General features: G+C 50.7%; 1 protein-coding gene across 17 annotated transcripts in view; it reads right to left on the reverse strand.

The window, feature by feature from the left end:
* The window catches only part of PLEKHA6 (pleckstrin homology domain containing A6), a 139,511-nt gene that overhangs the window by 47,308 nt on the left and 68,490 nt on the right, over positions 1-23,713 (reverse strand). The window contains exon 1 of one of the 17 annotated variants that reach the window (XM_036075885.2): positions 10,664-10,815. The exons of the other annotated variants lie outside the window; for them this stretch is intronic. The gene's annotated coding sequence lies outside the window, so the exon portion shown is untranslated. Of the gene's footprint in view, positions 1-10,663; positions 10,816-23,713 lie in introns of those variants that run through there. 17 annotated transcript variants of the gene reach the window in all.

Here is a 23,713-nt window from a genome sequence, read left to right on the forward strand (position 1 = left end):
GCTCTCCCCGGGTGGTGGCAGGGGGTGCCCCGGGGGGGCCCGTGGCTTCCTAGAATCCAGCCCCAAGGCTGCCGTCTGAGTGCCGGAGGCAGAATAAGGGAGCAGGGATGATACTGTCCCAGTTCAGGTCCCCGGGGAGAAAATGCTGACACGGGGAGGCAGGCGTGTGCGGAGTAGGTGTACAACTTCCAGGTAGTCCGACCTCTCGGAGCTGAGGACACAGAGTAGCCTGGCGGGCGGAGCAGTCTGGGGCTGCATTCCCATCTGCACGGCAGACACTCAGCCAGCCCGACCTGCTGGACGGCGGTCTTCCCTGCCTCCCGACCCCCAGAACGCAGGGCCCTGGGCTGCAATCCACGTGCTTCTCAGAGACCTTCTGATCGTGTGGGCACAAGGGTTCAATGAGGCTCCAGACTCGTGCCGCTGCCTAGAAGCTGAGATTAACTTTCCCCACGCCTCCTAGCCTGCCCAGACTTCTGTGTAGCGGGGGTTCAGTGAACGGGGCTTCTGTGCGGCGTCCCCAGCACGCTCCCTTAAGACACAGCCCCAGCCGGTGGGCTCTCTGCCTGGGGTCCAGCTGAGGGGCACGTGGAGCCCATGGGCGTGGGTGTCGTGGAGCCAGAACTGGTGGCAAGGTCCTGGCTTCTTTGCTCGGGTGAACTTGAACGAAAGCGTCCTCTTGAAGCTCGCAAGGAAGAGGGCGGCACACAAGGCTCAGAGGGGGTCACCATGTGTTTACTTCTGAAAATCTTCCCAGATGCCATATGATAAATCCCAGCTGGCGACTGTCAGATCTGCTCAGGGGCAAGGAGGTTTGCATCACCGCGAAGTTCCCCGAACTCTCCGGGGGCCGAGACGGTCAGATCTCCCTTTTCCCTGATGCCCTCCATGTCTTACGGTCCTGGGACTGCAAGGGCCTTCTGAAGGTCATGTCTTCCATCCCCCTGCCTCCAGGCCAGCTCACTCTGCAATCAATCTCATTAAGTGCCCTGGCTGCTCACAAAGGGTTCTAGCAAGGGAGGCTCCAGACCCACTGTTAACCTTCTGCTGCCGAGATGTGCTTTTTTTGATAGCAAATTTCAGTCCCTCCGGCTTTCGGTATCATTCCATTTCTGTCTTTGGATGGCAGAATCCTTTCTGATCAACGTGGTTCTTTATTGCAGCACTAAGCAGTCTGTTGTCATCATAGTCCGTTGTTATATCACAACAGACACTGAAAAGGGAAGGGCTAATCTAATTTTTTGGCTTGAGGTCAGAACTCAGTCAGAGAACAGTGCAATCCGTGAATGGAAAAGCAAATGGACAACATTATTACCTAACCCGTGGTGGGACAAGCTGGTTGGATGTAGCTGGGGTCAACAAAGCAATGAATCCTAAATCCAAACGGTTGATACATTCAACCATTTCGTGGTGCTTTGGCAAATGGTGACGAGAGGCTTCGGTTGCCAGATCCTACCTCTCCCTGTCCCAGTCCAATTACTTGAGCCCTGCTATGGTTATGAAGATCTGGGCCCTCTCCTGATGCCAGCTTGAGGTCTCTGCCTGTGCACGGTGGGTGCCTAATAAATATTTGTTGAATCAAGGAGTGAATGAATGAGCAAACAAAAGAAACTCTCCATGCTCTGACTTAATTTTTAGCCACCTGCATTTGGAGTTCGACATTCTATTACCAAGAGCTTCCCTATCTTTGCTCTCTCTTAAAATTAATTACTTCCTCTCCATGAGAGAAACTCTGTTTCTGCCCTCTCCCCCCCCTCACTCAGCTCCCCTGCCTGGCTCCCCCTTGAATATATAGCTTGGCTTTGATCCATCTTCATTAAGAGGGGAAGAAAATTAAGCTCATCTGCACAGGAGGAGGGGGTGGGGGTGCATTGGGAAAATGAGTTTTCTTCCTCTAGAAGGCAAAAATATCCCCTTTATCTTCAAGCTGAGCTCAGGGGCCTCCCACAGGCTTTGCTTAAGTTGTAAGTTAAATTACTTCTCCCGTGCCCAGTGAAGCTAGCACAAGGGGGTAGGGAATGAAGGCTCAGGGGTTTCCCCTGCTTGGTGAGCGCTCGGAAACCCTCAGGATTCAGGCACACCGAATGTCTAGCTGGGTTCCTTTTCCTTCACCACTAAACTGCACAGAATGATAGATTTTCATTTTAGGTTAGACATCAGGAAGAACTTACCAGGCCCACAACAGTTAAAAAGGAAAACAAGGCTAGATAACTAGTTTTTTTCCTCTCTTCTTTCCTTTTTTTTTGCGGGGGAGGATTGTCAAAGGTTTCCATTTCTCAGGGACAAAGGGTTACAAATTCATCTCCAAAAGGACCTCCTGAATTCCACCCAAAGAGGGGTAGCAGCTCAAGCAGTAAAGGAGATTTTGTGATGGAGCAGTGACATCCCGAAAGTCCTGGGTCGCCTACTAGGCGGTCACCATATCCGTTGGACCTATGAAGGTGGCCCCAATGGCAGTGCCATCAGTGAAAAGAGATTTGGCAAGACCAGGCTTTCAGTCCAAGACCCAGCACAAATTAGCAGTGTGACCTGACTTTGTTGGCTCTTCATTTTCTCATGAGCAAATGGGGTACCTTCTAATTCTATGAAATAATAGCTGTAAACTTTCTTTTCTTTTTTCTTTCTTTTTAAAGATTTTATTTATTTATTTGACAGAGACAGAGAGAGAACACAAGTAGGGGGAAAAGCAGGCTCCCCACTGAGGAGGGAGCCCAAAGTGGGGGTTCGATCCCAGGACCCTGAGATCATGACCTGAGCGGAAGGCAGACGCTTAACCTTCTGAGCCACCCAGGTGCTCCTAGCTGCAATGTTTTATGCATAAGAGATAATGACTATGACTATTTTGCTTAAAAACAAATCAAGAACTATGCCAGGTGCAGGAGCTAGAAAATGAAACCACACCGTGTCAGGCCTAAGAAGATGGCATACGGAGTGGGGGCTGCGTGTGCAGGGGGCCCGCATTCCAGAAGTGCCGAGACCAGTAAATTACAAAGAACAGAGGCCAATCCTCTCCACTTCGCAAGCATCTCTCCATCTAGTTAAATCTCCCCATCTAGTTCAAGCTTTCCTCCTTCCAGAGACACTCTCAGCCTCTAGGTCCTAGCGACAGCCTCAGCACAGAGCCCACCAAGTGCTGATTTGTCTCCAAACACACTCTCCAAGAACCAGCCTCTATCTGGAGGGTTCCCTGGCACAACGCAGTCAAAAGCAGCATATTCAAAACAAAACAAAATAAAACACAAAAGCAGCAAATTCAGCCCGAGTCTTCACAACCCCTGGCAGGCCCACGCACGCGCACATACACACACGCGTGCACATCCACACACCCAGGCTGCACAGCCGGAGCTCCCACCGTGATCAATATTGAATGACTAGAAAAATACGCTCAACTCCTTCCACCCCCTGGGCCTCCTGGTTATCGGCTGACACCAAGCTGCTTCATTTCCATGGCTCCTGAGAATCTGCTGACAGACAATTAGCCCTGGCGAGCCTTCCCCATCCTGAGAGCGCTCTGGCTTCTGGCATCACAGCTCATTACAGGGAGAGAGGACCCGGGCTGAGCTGCCTGTGGCCCAGGCCTCGCACTCCCTCCTTCTCCTCCCCGGCCAGCAGATTCCAAGCAGGACTGTCGCACTCCAGGGATGGCTGCTGCTGGTGGAGGAGGGGAAGGTAGGAGAACTTTGGCTCCTGCCCCCCACGCCCCCTCTGGATCGCATCGTTAGTTTCAGGGAGCTTTATCTGCTCCAGCATTCTGTCCCAGTGAGAACCAGCTCGGCTGACATTTCCAACCGTGCGCGCGTGCCTGATTCCGGGAGCGCTCCTGGTCATTCCCAGGGAAAAATTCACCGCCCTAGCCAACTTCTCCCCCGCCGCCCCCAACCAAGTCCCTCCGTCCTCCTGCCTAGTGCTGCCACACAAGAAGAGGCCAGAGGAGGTCAGGCCCTGGTGGCCCCCCTCGGTATCTGCAGGGCGGAAGGAGCCCCTCCACGCGGCGGCGTCTCTTTTCCCTGGGCTGCCTACAGGGCAAAGTACCAGTTGTGCAGGCTCTGGGGACCCAGCTGCCAGCCTCACACTCGCACTGCTTCTCTCCTCTCCTCTCTGCCCTTGCACCCTCCCCCCTCCCATGCCACAGTAATTCCCAAACCGTCAAGAATAGGGTAAGTTCCCCCCCCCAAGCAAGCTTGGGATGTCCTAAAATGCTAGGCCACTGGGCTGAGTGTCAAGGAGGTAAGACTCATGCCGCCTTCTTTCCTGCCTCACTCTGCCTATCCTCACAACCCCCAGCCCCACCCCAAAGGGTCCAAAGTCATTTTCCTTACCTACTCTGGCCAGTTACAGAATGCCGGGGGATGTTCACCCAGAGCTCGGCCCCTACCTCAGATAGAAAGCAATGAGCTGGCTCAATAACCAAGGGATGGAAATCACAAATCCAGGGACGAGACCCGGGTTCCCCTCCCTGCCCCACCCCGTGTCCTTCCCTGGTCTCTCACTGTATCATCCCCTAGCCCCTGCCCTGGGCCTGGAAAGTAGCCTCAGACAGCAGGGTAAGCAGGCTGTGTACTCTTTAGCCTGGGTCACACTTCATAGTGTGTGTGTATGGGGGGGGGGGCGTTGGGGGGGTAGTGACTATCTCTCAGGGCAACTTCACGGGGACTCTTCATGCTGATCTCATACCCCAGCTTGGATTAGCTTGTCTTCAAACTATTTTACTTTATGGAATTCCATTTGCCTTCTGAAAAATGAAGATAACCAGGACAGGTATTTGGCATAACCATGCCAGTTATTAAAATGCTGACATTCTTCCTTATTGGTTGGTGAAGAGCTGTCGCACCACGCCTCTCCAGCGCCGTCCTCCCCACCTCTTGGCCAGCGTCCGGGCCCCCCCCCCCCCCACCTCACGGACATCCGGAGATACCACAGGGCCCTCCGAGAGGCCAGGCCTGTGCCCTTTCTGGTCGACGAATGTCATTCCTGGCACAGCCAAGCCTGAATTCTCAGAGCACCGACGGCCCTTGCAAGTGTTAAGATCTGTGATTCTGGCGACCAGAAGTCATCACGGGGGCTTTTCCCCCCTCACACCCTGGACCCAACTAAGAATTGGGGCAACCTGGCTCCCTGGGGCGCCTTGCCTTCCTGGCCCTCAGGCTTTGGTTTTGCTCCCTGCTGAGGGGAAGGAAATGAAGGAAGGGCTAAATTCCTGGCTCTACCTTTTCCTCCTCTTCTCTGCTGAGTGGCCCCAGCTAAGCTAGATGGGGGCAGGGGGAAGGCCCCAGTCTCCTCCCTCAGCCTCCAAGTGGCCTTCTCCTGACAGTCAGCAAGGGTCCCAAGAGGCAAAGGGACAGGGCAATAATTAATTACCGCCTCCCCCAGCTCTGAGCTGAATCCCAAACTTCTACCCTTCAGAAGCTGAGGCGGCCCAGCTGTCTGCTTCTGGGCCTCTGCAAGGTCATTGGAACCAGCTCTCCTTGTTCCGAGCGCAGCAGATTTGGTTCTGGTATCCCACAGAGAGCAGTCTCACCCCAGCCAACCCAGCCCACCCCAAGGGAAAGAATTTTGCAAAGTAAGTGCTCAGAAAGCAATGCAACCAGGCTGATGTCCCGCCTTCCACACCCTCAAAAGCTAGAATGCCTTCTCAGTTCCCAATCCAGCAATTTGTGAGGGTCAAGTTGTTCGGCACCTCAGCTTCCTCGCTTTCACAATGAAACCATGGGCATAAGTATGCCTTCCGAAGTAGACAATACAGGTGGACAAAGGGGTATGGAACAAGGGGAAAAGGTTAAGCTCCCGCGGTCTGGTCCTCACACTGGGAGGAAGGCAAGGCCCACTTCAGAGTCAGGGAAGCTGAGGTCCATTGCTCCAACTACAGCCACAGGAGAGAGAAGCCAAAGTTCCTGCTATTTGTCCACCCTGAGTTCCTTGTCTCCAGGGAAGAAGAGGGAAAGAGCTGCAGGATTCAGAGGGTAGACACCAGCTCCAAGAACATGAGGAAGAAAGCCACAAACCCTCCCACTCGTAACCCCGTGGGCTATAGGCCTTGGGACCCGTAAACGTTAGTCTATCTAGGTGCAGCTGTCTAGGTGCAGAGCTACGGAAGGGCTGCTTACCGCCTGGGCCTTCTCTGTTGCTCCTCCTGGGCCTGCACCTGACACACGGCAGGAGCAGAAGGGCTGTTTGATGGGGCAGTTGCAGAGGCAGGCCTGTGGTCCCTCCGCGGTGGGAGGAGCAGACACATGCCATTCTGCTTTGGGATATTGGATTGTGAGTGAGAGAGGCAGGAGGGCTCAGCTTCCAATCCCTCTTGCTGGGGGGATGTGAAGGCAGGTTCCATCTGCTCTGTGGCCCCTCCTCTCCCTCCCCCTCCCAACTGGCCAGCCGACTCTGATAAGAGTCTACGAAGCAGGGGCTTTGTCTGGGGATGAGGAGAGCACTAAATCAATGGGAGCAGAAGAGCAGGAGCCTGGACAACAACTGCTTCTGGGGGAAGGAGGCCCCCTACCTCAGGGAGTCACATGAGCGAGGTGGGATGGCAGCAAAGCTCTAGTGTTAGTATTGCCCCTAAGCTGCCCCGGGGCAGAGGGGGTGCTGAGTCTGCCCCTGCCCCCCAGGGAGGGCTCAGCTGCTCCTCTCCTAGACTGGGAGTAACAGGGCACGGGGGCGGGGGGGGGGAGGGGACGACACAGGTGGATTGTGGGAAATTCTGAACACCTCCTTCTACCAGGAGTGAGGAGCCTGGAACTTGCCATGTACTTGGGGAGCTTGCCAAGGAGTCTGAGGGCAGAGGAATCTCCCCAGATTGCTGTCTGCTGTAGGGAGGATCCAAAGGGGGCCTGGGAACACAGGCCACCAGTGGAACCAGCCAGAAAACGGCTGGACCTAGGGAAGGTTATTGTCGTCTTCCCCCTCTGTGGACCGAGGACAACTGTAGCGAGCTGCTCTGCCATCCCAGGGACGAAAGGTGAGGTCTGGAAGGGAAAGGACTTGGAGACCTGTTGAAGACAGTTGTCACACGGAGACAAAGAATAGACAGCACGTGGATTAGCCTTAAGGAAAAGGGTATGAGCAGTGGTGTTGGAGTCTGGAGTCTCTGTGGCTGACCAGTACCGATCACTTTACCTTTCTGGGTCTCAGTTTCCCCAGCTGTAACATGGACAGATACCAGAGTTGCTGGGTTAAACAAGATCACAAATTTAAAGCACAGAGGAAAATGCTTGGCACATAAGAATTGCTCAGCAAATAAGACTCATGCCGCCTTCTTTCCTGCCTCACTCTGCCTAACCTCACATTCGCACTACTTCTCTCCTCTCCTCTCTGCCCTTGCACCCTCCCCCCTCCCATGCCACAGTAATTCCCAAACCGTCAAGAATAGGGTAAGTTCCTCCCCCAAGCAAGCTTGGGATGTCCTAAAATGCTAGGCCACTGGGCTGAGTGTCAAGGAGGTAAGACTCATGCCGCCTTCTTTCCTGCCTCACTCTGCCTATCCTCACAACCCCCAGCCCCACCCCAAAGGGTCCAAAGTCATTTTCCTTACCTACTCTGGCCAGTTACAGAATGCCGGGGGATGTTCACCCAGAGCTCGGCCCCTACCTCAGATAGAAAGCAATGAGCTGGCTCAATAACCAGGGGATGGAAATCACAAATCCAGGGACGAGACCCGGAATCCCCCCCTGCCCCGCTGAGGTTATAATTATTAATAAAATAAAGGAATCACATAAAACAAGTAGTGTTCTTCCAGAGCGGTGCCATCCAATTCAGCAGCCATTAGTCATGGGTGGCGATTTACATTTTAATTCATGGAAATGAAATAAAATTAAAATTTCAGTTCCTCAGCTAGTCACATCTCACTGTGTGGCTCGATGGGCACAGTAACTAGGGCGACCACATCAGACAGGACAGTCCTAGCACATCCCACTGCTGTGGAACAGTCCAGTCTATTGGACAGCACGGGGCTGGAGGTTCTGCAAGCTGCTTTCCAGCACTAATATTGTTTGATCCTCTGAAACATTTCCTTCCAACGCAGTTTGTCCCCCAGCTGATGTGTGCTCAGGGTGCTCAGGGGATCCAGGGGCCCCTCTAGTCCTCAGCTAAACCAAGAAGAAGGGCATCGCGGCCACCAACAACAGAGTTAAAAAATTTTAAGTCAAATGATACATTTCAAAGCCCCAACAAAATTAATTTGGATAATCCATCATTTTTAAATCGTAGGCATCAAGACTCCCCTCCAAGGTTTGAAAATATTGTTACTGACAGCCCTGTTGGGGGCAGGCTTGGGGAGGCCCTGGGGGGAAGGTTACATGGCAGCTCCAGCTGATGGGGAGAGGGGAGGCGGCAAAGAGGGGAGAATGGGGGACCTGTTCCTCCCCTGCCTTCCTTTTCCTTCTAGGATTGGCCAACATCTGGCAGAGGAAAGAGGCTGTCTGCAGGGTCCTCTGGTCTAGAGCAGGAAGAGCAGCGTGCAGGGAAAAGCCAGAGGGACCGCCACCAGGGCCAGTGAGTGGGCGCGGGAGTCTTCCTTCCCCTGCACCGCCCCACCCCCACCCTACCACCCAGACCCGGAGCCTGTGGTAATCGCAGGGAAGCAGTCTGTTCCTAAGCAAACAGCACACGCAGCAGCACACGCATGCCAGAGTGCATTCATTAATCACCCAGGCTCGGGGAAGGGAGGAAGATCTCTGAGGAAGGGGAGAGGCACTCCCAAGCCCAGACCCCAGCCTAGCGCCCAGATAAGGGAAAGAGGAGGCCTGCGGAGGAAAGGGAAGAGGGAAACAGGGAGGAGGGAATCAGGTAAGGGACACTGATGTCCCCATCCCTGTCCCCCTGCCATGCAGTAGCCCCTAAGGAAGACTAGGGGGGAAGCTGCAACAAGGAGGAACAGAATGCTTTCGGGAGGGGAGTGGAGAGGAGGGGAGGGAGAAGGATGCTGTGCTGGTCCTGGCCGGGACAGGAGCCAGTCTTGGTGACACCGGAGTAACACGTGAGTCCGCCTACACCTATTGGAGCACGTGAGCAACCTATGCTGCGGTTGCAACTCCTGGCCGGGCCTGGGGATAGCACAACCTACATAATTCACAGCGCCCCGTGCAAAATACAAATACGTGGCCCCTTGTTCAAAAATTCAGAATGTCAGGCTGGCGACAGCAGAGCACTAAAGCAAGCCCCTCTGAGCGTGCGGGGCACCTGTGCGGGGTGCGTGCCCGGGAAGGCCGCCCTGCCTGTGAGTGCCGGTTGGGCCGTGCTGCTCCGCGGGCAGCGTGAGCACGGAAGGGGGCCGGTGCCCATTCGCGGCTCCCCGTCTCAGTGCAGGACAGAACACAACAAGTGGCCCGCTCCTCCCATTTGTACTTCCCCCCTTTCTTGGCTCACATGCCCAGAAACTTGGCTGCTTTTGATCCGGCCCTGCTAGGTCCAGGGCCCGGCCCCTCCCCTGTATTGTGCCTGGTTTCTGTTTGCCTGTGGGCAGCCCCGCCGGAGGCAGCCACCAGGGGGTTGGGTTTGCCTTATCTCTCGAATCTGCCTCCGAGATGGGCACAGGGAGCTCTCTGTTCCGACCCAACAGACCCCTCCAGGGCCACCTAACATCATCATTATGTCATCGAACCTTTTCCCCTCCCAAGAAAGAGGCAGGGGACCAAAGCGTTCCCAGCCAAGTGGGGGACAAGTCAACATTTCTGCTCTGGAGACAGATAAGGCTTTCATTTTTTTTGTCCCATGCGCATGTGTGAGTACACACACACACACACACACACACGCACACAGACCCCACCATCAGCTGAAAAAAGTCCATCTGCGCCTCCCAACAAAACCCAGGAGCTCCGGTGCACGTTCCCTGCATGCGTCTGACTTGTCAGGAGTGCCTAGGTCAAAGAGCACTGGTGTTTCGGAGGCTGAGGGAAGGAGGGACCTGAATAGGAAGTTAAGAGAAAGGGAACGAGAGACACCTGAGCCCAAAAGATTGGAACTCTTTTTCTGGACTGTCTGGCTCCCAAACTACAAACTTTGTCTTCTTAAGGACTTCAGAGCCGCCTCCCCACCCCCTCCTACTGCCAACTCCGTGCACCGCCTCCCACCGGTTCCGTCCTACCTTGCGCCTCTCTACACCTGACTCTAAGTAAAAAGGATGAAAGGTGAGCCACAGCTATCCCGGCCTCTGGCTGGGCCCTCTCTGCCTTCCCTCCTGCCCGGTCCCGGGAAACCGGCCCACAAGAGGCCGATGGCGCTTCTGCCCAGAGCTCCGGAGCCCCTCTCTGGAGACAATGGCTCAGAGAGGGAGGAAGAGCAGCCGCAACAGCCTTGTGTGCATGCAGGGTGGCCACACAAGACCATTGTCTCGGCGGCAGGACAGACAATGGTTTGTATCTCCAGCTTCTGTGCCAAGTAGTTCACCCCCTTGCACTAAAACAACCCTCCGCATTTCCTTCTAATAAACAGCATGATCCGAAATCTGGCCCCAAGCTGAGAATTTGTATCCGGTTGTAACAAAAGCCTGCTCCAGCTGATGGAATGGGTGTATCTAGGTCCCGTACCTGTTCCTGAGCCACCCAGACAAACAGTCGGCGGACAGATAGCCACTCACTCCCCGACTCTTCTCCGCGGTCCCCCTGCAAGTGCTCTTGCCCTGACTCCTTCCACACTCAGGAATAGGGAAAAGGTTTCCTTTAATACTTACCAGGTCCCTGGTGGGTAGCAATCATTAACAGCCACACAGGCGGACTGGCCTTAACCCCTTCGGCGCTGGGTTGCCTCCAGCTGGCTGATGGACAGCCCCGTCCCCTCTTCCCAGTCCTGGGCAAAGCGGCAACCCCCACCGTGATGCCATCCACCTGAGTAACGCCGGCCTCCCATGTGGAGAACGAGAGCCCTCTAGTCCCACCCAGGCTTCCCCGCCTGATTGGAGCGCACTCACAACCTGAGGCGCTTGGCTCTGGCATGGTGCCCAATTGGATGAGCCCACATTATGAAATATTTGCCTAGCAGGCCAATAGAGGAGCCGGGATCTGGGGGGAGGGGATGATATTTTTATTTACTCCTGGAGGAGGGAGAACAGACAAAGGTAGTCCTCACATCCCTAGCCCTGGGACGGGAGGCGGCGGGAAGGGGCTTTCAGGTGGACGCCCGAGCCTCCAGCTTCTCTGTCCAGGTAACAGTGCACAGTCCTTGAAGGCTTCTGGGCATTTCAGCTCCGAGCTGTCTAGCTAGAGGGTTTCTTTGCCTTCAGGACTCCTGCCTCACTCAGGAGTTTGGAGAGTGGAGCCAGGAATTGGAATAGAAACCAAGAAAGGAAACACCTTGATGGGCAAAGGGTTGCTTGTATCCACATTAACGATGCCAGCCACAGGTGGTCTTCATTATGTGTCAGAGCTGCAGAAATTGTTGTTTTGTTTTTTTGGTTTTTTTTTTTTTCATCTTTAGAGGATGCAGATGAAAGGTGGGCAAGAATGAGTAGAGACAAATCCCCTCTATCCCTTTTAAAAATAGGCTTCTGATTTGGGGAAATCTAAATCCAGCATAAAAGTATCTACATGTAGGACACATGCAAATCTATGCAGATATGTGCAAATGAGCAGTTCCGGGCTTTTCGGAAGAAGTCCTTGCCAGGATTTTTCTAGTTTGAGCAAGAAACCAGGTAGTTTCAAAACCTTATGATGCTTATCAGAGCATCTTACTAGAGCATAAAGATATCAGTAGAGAGAACATAAAGAACTCAACCAACATATTTATTGAACATTTACTACATGGAAGGCCTTTACGTATAGTCCATTAGGGTTTTAAAAACATGATTGTAAATCTCTAGGATACACAGGAGAATGCAAGTGTCCTCCCCCTGCACACCCACCATTAATACCCCCTTCTCCTTTCAGGTCGTAGTGGGTGAGCTGGTTGCTCCACCCCTTGCCAGCCTGGGTCTAGGAGCTGGCACCTCCTCCTTATCACCCCTGGTTCCTGTTTGTCTATCAGCAGCCCAGCCACCGTGGCTCAGGACCCTGGCTTAAATCAGCCCGGGGGCCTTATCTTATCTCCCGGGCTGCCTTCCCAGTGGCCTGATGGCTGGTTGTCCCTAGTCTCTTAAAGGGGCTGCACTGCATTCCCACTTAGTCCGACCTTAAGAATACCCCCAGAAATCTAGGAGAGCACTGCCTGTGGGTCAGATTCACCACCCCACCCCCTCCTGTGCCCTTTCACAGCCAGGCTTAAATGAGCTGCTATTGGAATGACTTACTGACTTAAAACAGGGAAAGATGCTGTTGCCACTTTAAATGCTTATCATAGCATGCAAATGCCTAGCACCTCAGTATTTCCAGGCTCCTGCTCTGTTAAATTGAGTTTTTAAAAGGGGGGGAGGGGCTCAGTACACAAAGTCCATATAGAAAAATCAGCTGTACCTCTATGAACATCAAAATTTTTAAAAAAAACACTACTTACAATAATAGCATTAAAAACATGAAACATTAAGGAATATATTTGACAAAAGATGTGCGAGACCTATATACTAAAAATTATAAGACACTGCTGAGAGAAATTAAATAAAATATAAATAAGAGAAGATATATACTGTTTGCTTGGGTCAGAAGACTCTATATTGCTAAGATTATCAATTCTCTCCATATTTTTCTATAGATTCAACACAATCCTTATAAGTTCTTTGTAAACATTGGTAAGCTGATTCTGAAATTCACAGGGAAATGCAAGGGACCTCTAATAACTAAAAAACTTTCAAAAGGAAGTACAAAGTTAGGGGTGCCTGGCTGGCTCGGCATGTGATTCTTGACCTTGGGGTTGTGAGTCTGAGCCCCACGTTGGGTGTAGAGATTACTCAAAAGTAAAATCTTTAAGAAAAAAAAGTACAGAGTTAGGAGTCTTAGACTCTGACTTCAAGACTTATAAATCTATAGTAACCAAGACAATGTGGTATTGGCATAAAGATCCATGTATAGATAAATGGAACAGAACAGAGAATCGAGGAATAAACCTATGCATATATGGTCATTTGGTTCGCCAAAACAGTATAAAGGTAATTCAGTGAAGGAATGACCACCTTCTTAATACATGTTGCCGGAAAAAGCAGAGATCCGTATACCAAACACAAACAAACCCAAAAACAAGCCCCCTGACCCTACCATAAAAAATTAACTCAAAATGGACAAAGAGCTAAATCTAGGAGCCACAACTATAAGATTTCTAGAAGAAAACATAGGAGAAAAAAATCTTCGTGATTTTTGGCTTGGCAAATTTCTTAAACAAGACACAAAATTCACCAACTTTAAAGAACTGATCAATAAATTGGACTTCACCAAAATAACAAACCGCTCTTCAAAAGATGCTGTGACAAAAAGGAAATGGTAAGCCATAAACCAAGGGGACATACTTGTGAGATATATAACTGACATAAGATTTTTATCTAGAGTGTATAAAAAACTTTTACAACTAAACATGAAGACGGCAAACAACACAATAAAAAAATATATGAGCAAAAGATTTAAACAGACACTCCACCAAAGAAGATACACAATGTCAAATAAAGTACATGAAAAGATGCTCAACATCATTAGTCATTAGGGAAATGCAAATTGAATCCACAATGAAATAACACTACACACACCCACTGGAATAGCTAAAATTAAGACTAATCATACCAAGTGTTGACAAGAATGTAGGTGAATTGGAACGTGTCCACTGCTGGTGAGGATGTAAGTGGTACATCCACTTTGGAAAAGTTTAGCAGTTTCTTAAAAAGTTAAACATATAGTTATCATACAATCCATTGCTTCCTAGGTATTTACCCCAAAGAAATGAAAGCATATGTCCACACAAAGACTTGTTCACAAATGTTCATAGCAGCTTGCCTGTCAGAGCCCCAAACTACAAAAAAACTCGAATGTCCATGAACAGGTGAATACAATATATGTGTTACATCCATATGATGGGATAGGACTTGGCAATAGAAAGAAATGAATTATTGATATACACAACAGCATGGATGCATCTCAAAATAATTATGCTGAGTGAAAGAAGCCAGACCCCTCAAATAAAAAATGTATACTGTACGATTCCATTATATGAGATTTAAAAATGCGAACTAATCTACAGTGACAGCAGATCAGAGGTGGTGTGGGGGGGCGGCAGAGGGAGGGATTTCCGAGAGGCAGGAAGAAACCAGAGGGTGATGCACACAGGCACATTATCTTAATTGTGCTCGTAGTTTCACAAAACACATCAAATTTTATCCTTTAGATGATGTAGTTTATCTTATGTTAATTATACCTCAATAAAGGAGAAAAACTTTCACTTGAAATATTAAAACAAAACAAAACAAAACAACCCAACAGCTACTCCTGGGTCCTACCCGTTCTGTTTACATTGTGATGGACTATAGGCCAGTGGGTTGGGGGAGAGGCAGGGTCTCCAGCTTTGCTAGTGACCTGCTTTAGTCTGACAGAAATGCTGGTTCAAGGCAGGGAGGAGCATGGGCCCTGAATCAGCCTGCACACCTCTCATGGGGTCAGGTCAAATAATGTGGTTGAGAGAGAAAAAAAGAAAAAAAAGAATAATGTGGCAGACCTGAATATGGTCTTTATAAAAATAAAGGATTATTTGTCTTACGATAGAAGGGAAAATATTAAGTATAACCCTTGATGATTCTCATCGTTAACTCATTTGGTTCTTTTATGGTCCAATGAGGTAGGCTGCCAAATATCACCACCTCCCATTTTAACAAAAACTCTGAAGTTCCAGGAGGTAAAGAGTCTTGGCCAAGATGACCCACCTGCCGTATGGGCGGGAAGGCTAGACCCTGGGTCCGCAGCTATTTCCTTTTGCCGCAAGACCTGTCCCAGGTGGGGCTGACACCCCGCCTGTGTCCGTCTGCCCAGGCTCCGCTGCCAGAGTGTGGAACGTGGACCCGTGTCGGGGTACTCACCCTGCCCCGGGTGCCTGCTCTCGAACAGTGGCCAGTTACAGACCCGGAAGGGGCTCCCAGGATGGATGAAAACAGGAGCAGATATAGGGTCAGAAGAGGATCAACTAAAGGGAGCCATGCAGTGTTAAGAGAGAGGAGACTGTTAGAGATGAGAGGATCCAAGGACCTAATTAGATCACACGTTTGACGAGAAGGGGGACAACCAAACACCACTCCCAAGGCAGGAAGTCTGGTGGGTGTGGAAGCAGCTGGAAGCTGTTAGAGGGCTCCAGGCCAGCCACCCGGCTGGGCTCCAGACCTCTGTACCCCTCCTCTCCCTCCTCTTCTCTCCGTGCCCCACCCTCCCTCCTCCACTGCTGTGGCCAGGGCACAAGAACCATGGCTGGCTGCGAGCCCCACCTTTCTCTCTCTCCCTTGTTCTGAGGACAGGATGATGGGAGGGAGAAACCTACCCTGCAGGGCAAGGGGGCACGAAATGTAAGCGGCATCCAAAAAGTCAGTGATCGAGATGGATTAATATTTTATTCATGGAATAGTTTTCAAAATAAAAATGCAAAAAAAAAATCCATGATAAATGACATGTTTTAAATAGAAACCGGATCGGTATTACTGAATTTCCCTGTTATCTGAGCAGTACGCCTATTGATCCTGTCTTTACTTAAAACTGTTGATACTGTGTTCTTGATGAAACTGGGGCACTAATTTTGATTTTTTTTTAAAATATTGCTCTTGATAATTGAGTATTTTGACACTCGTTCAATGTTGCACCTACAAGGGGACTCCCATCCCTTACCTTAGTCAGCCCTGTTCCAGGATGAGGCTGGGGGGGGTCTGGGAGGGAGCTGGGAAGACTGGACAAGGCCCAGAAAGGGCTAGGGAGGGTCCCTGCACTCTTCAAAAAACCTTAAGGCATGAATAACAAACAAACAAACAAACAAAAAAGCTGAGGAATTCTTCTAGATTAGAGGGGAATAAAGAGACATGGTCCTGGATTTGGATTCTAATGACTTTATTGGGACGACTGGTAAAATTTAAATGTGGACTGTGTATTAGATACGAGTCCTGCATCCATGTTAAGTTCCCTAAATCTGTTCATTTGTACTGTGGTTATGCAAGAGAATATCCTTGTTTTTAAAAAGGAAAAAAAAGAGATGATGCAGAAAGAAGGGCCCCCCGAGGATAAAAGCTGCCTGAGAGCTGCATGAAGCCCCCCCTGCCAACCCCTGCCCCATGCTCTGGTTCGGCTCTCCTCCTATTCTGGGCAGTCCCAAGAGGGAACAGTAGGAAATGGGGTTGGCAGAAAGGCTTGTCCAAAAGATCGGGTATTAGAGGACTGGCTGGACAGTTTCCTCCCAAAACAAGAATTAATTTTGAATTCCCACATCACTCCTCACCCTCCCCAGGAAGACTTGACAACTGGCACCGAAAAGAAAATTAACACCTACCCAAGCACATTCTCTGCTTCACTTCCCGGGGTTGGTACTGTGATCCTGCCTAAGGAGCAGGAACCTGAGAGGTCAGGTAAGTAGCCTGGAGCCACAGGCTTAGGAAGTAGGAGAGCTGGGATTACAGCCCAGGACACAGTCCAAAGCCGGCTCTCTTCCCACTTCATGTTAGTTGTGCAACTTGAAATTCCCTTCTCATGCATCATCCTACAAACTAATCCTTTAGTTTATTTTTACTGAGTTGAATCTGCATTGGTCTTGAGATTTTTGGCTCTGGAGTCAGACTGCCCCAGTTACAATCCTGGCCCCACCAGTGACTGACTAAAGGGCTCTGGGCGAGTAACTCAACCTCTCTGTGCTTTTATTCCCCCATCTGTGAAAAGGGATAATATACGCACCTACCTCATAGGCTTGTCATGGGATTATATGAGATTACGCAAGTAGAGAATTTAAGAGAGGTGTTGGCAACCGCGTATATGATCAGTAAATGCCAGTAATCATCCTTATCTATGCCTCTGCCTTGCACTGTTCATTCATAGCAAGCAATGGCCTAATTTTGACTATAAAGCCCCTTGGCATGTGAATACATAAGAAAGGATGCTTAATAATTGCTCCGAGAGAAGTTCTTCATCAAGATGGCACTTAGCGGGGCACCTGGGTGGCTCAGTCGTTGAGCGTCTGCCTTCAGCTTGGGTTGTGGTCCCGGGGTCCTGGGATCGAGCCCCGCATCGGGCTCCCTGCTCGGTGGGAAGCCTGCTTCTCCCTCTCCCACTCCCCCTGCTTGTGTTCCCTCTCTCGCTGTCTCTCGCTCTCTGTCAAATAAATAAATAAAATCTTAAAAAAAAAAAAAAAAAAAAAGATGGCACTTAGCGATCCCTAAATCTAGTCTGTAATGCTTTTAAGCCACTATGCACCTCAGACCAAGAGATCATCTGCAGTGGTCACCTGTCCCCCCAGCCTTAGGAGCCAGAATAATCAACATCTGAGAATCTCTGATGGGAGGGAGGCCTGCCCCTAGCATACTTTGAACTAGGAGATGGATATTTTTCTCCTGGGTCACATCACACTGGGAAGTTGAAAAGCAAGTCAATTCCAGGGACTACGTCACTGGGCAGGAGTTAACGGAGAAGACCCAAGTTCTAGTGCTTGCACTGTACCCATCCAGCAAGAAAATGCGGGCAAGTGCTTGCCCCTTGGAGCCCACTGGACAGGAGACCGGGAATCACCTTGCCTGGAGACCTGAGGACTTCAGGTTCTTCGAGAAAGCCCCTCTCTCGGGCTAATTTCTCATCAGGAGCCTTGTCCCCATTGCAGAGGTTTGGGTTCAGCTAGGGAGGACCCATAGCACAAGAAGGAACATAAACCAACAGATTATTCATTGCAGGTGCTAAAGCAAGGCAGGCCAACGGCAGGGTGGCCAAAGGTCAAGCACCAGTCAGGTTTAGCCAAGACGGTCCTTCTGTGACAAAGGCAGGTCTGAAACAGGGCAATTTTCTAACTATAAACAGACACTCGAGAAGCCCCAAAGCACATACAGGCTTGCGTGGGGATGAGGATGAAGCATGGAAGACACCGGGAGGAGTATGTCTCGAGGACAGGGCTGCGTGAATTCAGTGGCAGCAAAGGAATGAGGGCAGGGGAGAATGTTGGTGCCTGGGGATGCTGGGGCAGAGCCAGCTCTTGTGGAGTCTGAAGCTTACACAATTGGAGGATTTCTCATCAAGAAAAAGACTACAAGTACAAATTAGATAGGGTCTTGGAAGGGGCTGCAACTGAACTGCATGGCTCACGGTAAGCCGGCCCCCACACTGTCCGCATCTCCAAGCACTGGGGCACGCTCACTCACCTGTGCTCGTCTGAGCCTCGCTGCCTCTACCTCAGCCCGATTTCGCCTTCCCTGCACACCGTGCTTTGCCTGACCTGATTTTTTCATGGCAGAGAGCGCAAACTAGTGCCCCCGTACCTCGGACTTACATTCCTCCCCACCTCTGCGCAAGAGGTATTTGGATTTTGCGCCATGCCGCAACCCTCCTCCAATGCACTACACCATCACCACTCCACCAGCCCCACTTTCCCCAAAGGGTGTTGCAGGGGCCCTCCAACCTGCCAGAAGGGGCGACACCACAGCTCTCCCCGCCTCCTGGCCCCTTGCATTCCAGCCCTGCGCCCAGAGTTTGACCTTCTCTGCGGCTGGCTGCAGATGTGTTCTGTGTTACAGAAATAGCCCAGCTCCTGGGCCCCTGCAGGCTCTCCCTCTGCTCCACTCGGAGACACCCCCACCTCCCAGGCTCCAGGGGAGTCAGGCAAGATCAGAGGGAAGTGCTCCGTTCTCCACTCCTCTCCCACATGCCCCTCACAGAACAGAGCCAAGTGGGGCCTGCCTCCCCCCTGCTCCTTCCAGCCCCAGGACTTCTGCTCCATGTCTGCCATTACAGCAGATGGAGGGGAGAGGTTTGGCAGAGGAAGGCGTGAAGGAGGGCATTAAGAAAAAGGGGTGTAGCACCATGGAAAGATATACAATTTGACCCCCGTAGAATTTGTCTCTTCTCGGAGGTTCATTTGGATAAAGGGCAGCAGTCAGCCAGAAATGGTTCCAAATCCCCTATACCCTGGCACAGATTCCCGTTCTCTCATGCAAGAGGATGATTTCATAGTCACTGATTCAATCCTAACCTAAACAAGATGGTGGGCATCGGTCCTCCTCCTGAGCCCAGGATGGAATGAAGGACAATGGATTCAATTACATTATGAATAACTGAGTTTAGAAACAGTAATGGGCTTTCCAACTGTGAGGCTTTTAGATGTTGATGCCCTAGTGTCTGATGGAACAATAAAATCTTTTATAAAGGACTCTACTAAAAGGATAGAGTTTTACCTATGGGTAAGGCGGGGTCCTGACCGGCCTTCTAGGTTCAGGTCCTGTGCCTTTGCCACTCATGGGGAATGGCGGTGACAGCACGGCCGTGCCCTGGGTTCCTTCGGTCATAGTGCTGGGCTACCGACTAGGTACCTACCAGTCCCCATGATCAGGCAGGAAAAGAGCTGAACAAGAGGGGTCAGGGGTGTGTGAAGTCTTCAAGCCAAAGTCCTCTAGGCTTGGAGGCCCAAGAAGGGCTAACGTGTACTAGAAAGTACCCACCTTTTCTAGAAACTGTCCCCACCCCAACACCCACATAGTTATTGTGGTAACAGCCGTGTTCTTAAACCTGACACCAGGTTCCCTTAGACGGGTAGTTACCTGGTCTCAACCCAACCGAAACTCTCCCCAGGGATGGGAACTGTGACTGAAAGAGAAAAGAGATCAGTCCTTCTCCAGGTGACCTGTACACCAGGGAGCCGCTGGAGGCCATCTTTTGTACCCTGTAGACGGACCATGAAGCTGAGCAGCCTCTCTGCAGTAAGAGGAAAGATTGAAGCCAGCACAAGGAGAGGAGCAAAAAAACATTGTACTTGTGGCACTCGGCTTCTTGGTTCTCGTTTGTTCTTGTGATCCAGACATTTCTCTGACCCTTACAATAAAACCCCCTTTGGGGCTTAAGCTGCTTTGAGTAGCTTCAACATATACTCAGAAGTCCTTATTGATACCAGAAAGAGGGACAAGATGACTTCTGGAGGACCCAACGTATCATCAACTCTGCACACGTGGTTGGTATGAGGCGAAATGGAAGGTAAGCAGAGAAAGAAGGAAAGGGATTGGGATCCTCGCCCAAAGGCAGCAGAAAACCAGGTCAGCCTGGAGAGCAGGCCATTGGAGAGGGCAAGGATGAGGGTAAGGGTCAGAGAAAACAGGAAAGTTTGCTACTACTCAGCTTAGAAAAGCTTCTGGGATGTTTAGGAGGGAGCCGGCAACCACAGAGGGGAGCTAAGATCCCTAAGGAAGATGGCAGGTGACCATTGCTGACAGAGGGAGTCGGGGAGCTCTGGGACAACAAGCTGACTCACCTTTGAGACATGTTCTCAGAGGACAGCCCTTATGCAGGGGAGAAAAAACAAATCTTGTGCACTTTCCAAAGCAAATGGGGGTCTTTTGCTGCCTCAGAGTCTCACAGTGCTCTCAGGCCAAGGGGTCTGGTCCAACCCTCAGGCCTTCAGATAAACTACTTCCTTGGCACCCATTCCATGAGCTAACGGTCCCTTTAAGAATATTTTTTTCCTATCTGTTCTCCAGTTGGCTGGAGCAGATGTTCCTTGTTCCTATGGCAATGAACCTACCACCCTTCCTAATGGGTATCTTCCTAGTGAAGGGCACAGCACAGCCACTCCATTACAAGAGCAGAGTTCGTGGGCGGCAGGCTCCTCACTGCACGGGAACACTGTGGACACCTGTGTGCCTAGATTTTAGGAGTTCAGATCTTATCTGACCTAGAGATGGCCCAGGCATGGCAGCTGTCCTCGGACAGCACGTGGAAGGTAGAAGGAGGGAGGTTATCTACGCCATTGCCCCCACAACAGACCAATGTCCGTCTTTCCAATCAAGGGTTAAAAGCACATGGTGAATCTTCAGCAGATTAAATTAGCACTTCCTTTGACCTTTTTTCACATCGCTAATGAAGACCAGTGAGACCCCCTAATTGAATTCTTGTTTCAAGCTGCACATCACTCTCACCCATATCTGGGCTTTGTGATCCTTCCAGACAGTCCTTCTCGGAAGACCAGTCCCTACTCAAGGCAAGACTTGCACAGTCAGGCAATGGGTGGGGAAGCCGGAAGCATTGTGCATTCCTCTGGTTCTGCACAGGGGTTGTTTCCACTGCAGATGATGCTTCTCTCACTAAACCCAATTTGACCCCATTTGTTCTTGGCTCTCTCAGCCCCCATGAAGCCAGCTGGATTCTTCTTGTAAGCCACAAAGTTGACTGAACTTTAGCTTCCTCTCTTCTGAGCTTTAAGCCTACTGGGATCCCACAAGTCAATGTATAAATAAGAACAAGCCAATAAATGATCCCTATTAGATGTGCAGAAAGCACCTCCCTCATTGGGGATGACTCCAAAGTCAGAGCTCCCCACCCTCACCCTCAACTCTCTCCTTCACTCGCTGCTGGAGAGGTAAAGTGTGCCACACGTTGGAGGAAGAAGCCTGGCCCTGGAGGCAGACAGCTCCGGATTGGAATCACCCATATTGGCTGAATGGCCTTAGGCAAGTTACTAATCCTCTCTGAGCCCTACCTTCCTCCTCTGTAAAATAGGAATGCTAATTGCACCCGATAGGATTCTATGAGGCGTACAGAACCACAATGCCTTAACAGCATCCCCAAATCCACAAACACCTAAAAATTAAACATTTTTTTCCTAACTCAACGGATGGCAGACCCCAACCTGACTTGAACCTAATTAGCAGCAAAGCGTGACCTGAACTGGCATGAGACTCTTTATAGCCTTTCTTTATCCCAATTATGTGACTCTTTAGATAAGCGTTGCTGCAGAAATATTAATATGTTTGATTTGGGAGCTGCTCCAGACCCTTCTGGAGGTTTGATGTAGTACACAGTAGGTGCATCATGTTACCCACAGACCGGCTGTGGGCTGTCTATATTGCTCCTCCGGCCCCTGAAGACAGGGGTTTCAGGAGAGCCACCAGAGTTATTTAGGCTAAAGATATTGACAGACATTGCACTTGCCTTACTGCAATCCGGATCTTTCCCGGGTCCCTGGTTCCTGCAGCCTTGAGCCAGGTCCCTGGGACACAAGGTGGCATGGGGCAAGGGAGAGGATCCAAAGACCAGCCCATCAGCCCATAAGCATTGCTGCCTCCCACTTGAACAGAGTGGGCAGAGGCCACGTGTTGTTGTTATTTGGTTGGACTTCAGGTATAGACATGCCTGAATATTCCAAGCCTGCCTCCCAACTCCCCACCTCATTGGGCTTTCCGCCCTCTCTCTACCCCATCACCACCCCACAACTCCATCTGTGCTACCCACTCCCTAGAGGCCTTCCCAGGAGAACAAGTGTCTAAGCCTCAGGGAACACTAAGGGGTGGAGGGGTCCAAAGTTTGTGGAGAGTTGGGCCGAAGGAAGGAAGAGACACTGAGTGTGAGAAAGATGATGAAGATGGGCCACTCTAGGGTGAGAAACAAACACATCCAGCACACAGTGGAACAGGTTTGGCGTGTTTCTCCTGATGCTGTTTCATGGCCCCAGGAGGCTTTTAAAATGGGAGACTAGCCCTGGCCAATAACTGTGAGCAGTATCGGGCAGTTGCTCCTCTCAGATCTCTTGGCTCTAGCTGTACATTTTAGGGATTTACTGGTGATTATGAAGGACTTGACCCATTCCGAGGCACAGTAATCCAGGTGGGCTTCTAATTCTGACCCTGGATCTGCTGTCTCCAGAATACCTGTCTCATCCTGCCACCTCGAGCCAACAGACATGCAGCTGCAGGACACAGACCTGCACTCTACCTCGTGGAGCAGTAAGTCTACCTGAAGTTCTGGGAAAGGCCCTGCTGTCAATCAAATGGAGACCTGAGGTGTGTTAAGTAGGATGGTGGCAATCAAATTCACCCCCCTCATTTTACAGATGAGGAATCAGGAGGCCCAGAGAGGGACTGAGTTGCCCAAGATCAGGCAGTCAGTTGAAGACAAAGGTGGCCTTGGAGTCCAGAGCTTGCTTTCCATAGTCTTCACCATGATAAGGATGGGGACATCTTGAAGGTCCCAGTCATGTACTTGTTGACCTTTATAGCCAGAAAAAGCCATGCTGAGTGGTTAACACCTTCTGCCCTTTTGGCTTGAACATCAGAAGAGATCTTAATCTCCAGGAACTTGGCTGTACGCCCTGACTCTGTGTCCCAAACTTATCCAAAGTTTAAGACAAAATCCTCATTAAAGCCTCCCTGAGGAAAGCCACCATTGATGGTGACCAGAGATATGCTAAGAGAAAAATTGCCATGTCACCATCATTGGCCTGCCCCACACCCAGGTAGAGCCATCACATGGACTATGGAGGACTCTAACCTGCAGAAATTCCTCAGGTGGCAGAGATCTTTAATTTGCACGTCTTCGATCCTTTTTCACTTTGTCTCCCTCCCTCTGGCTGCTTTGAATAGGTCTGTGGTGTCTGTCATCAGTCACAGCTGTGTGTTTTTCTCTAGCACTGTTCTTGAGGGCTGTGCTGTTCTACTGACCCATCACTACCCAGCAACCTTTTGGAGAGGAGACTTTCATGCACCTGGGCTTGGTCTTCCAAGTCAGAACCTGAGGCTCCCATGTTTCTCACCAGCTTGTTCTACTTCTCCCTCTGCCCCAAGCAAGCTTGAGGTGAGGCTGTGCTACTCACTCCCCCAAATTTAACAACCTGACTCAAACCTCAGTTGCTTTCCTAGGCTCGGAGGGCTCTTGTTTCAGAACATGAAAATGGG

The sequence above is a fragment of the Halichoerus grypus genome, chromosome 7, assembly GCF_964656455.1.
Source record: "Halichoerus grypus chromosome 7, mHalGry1.hap1.1, whole genome shotgun sequence".
NCBI classification, from domain to species: domain Eukaryota; kingdom Metazoa; phylum Chordata; class Mammalia; order Carnivora; family Phocidae; genus Halichoerus; species Halichoerus grypus.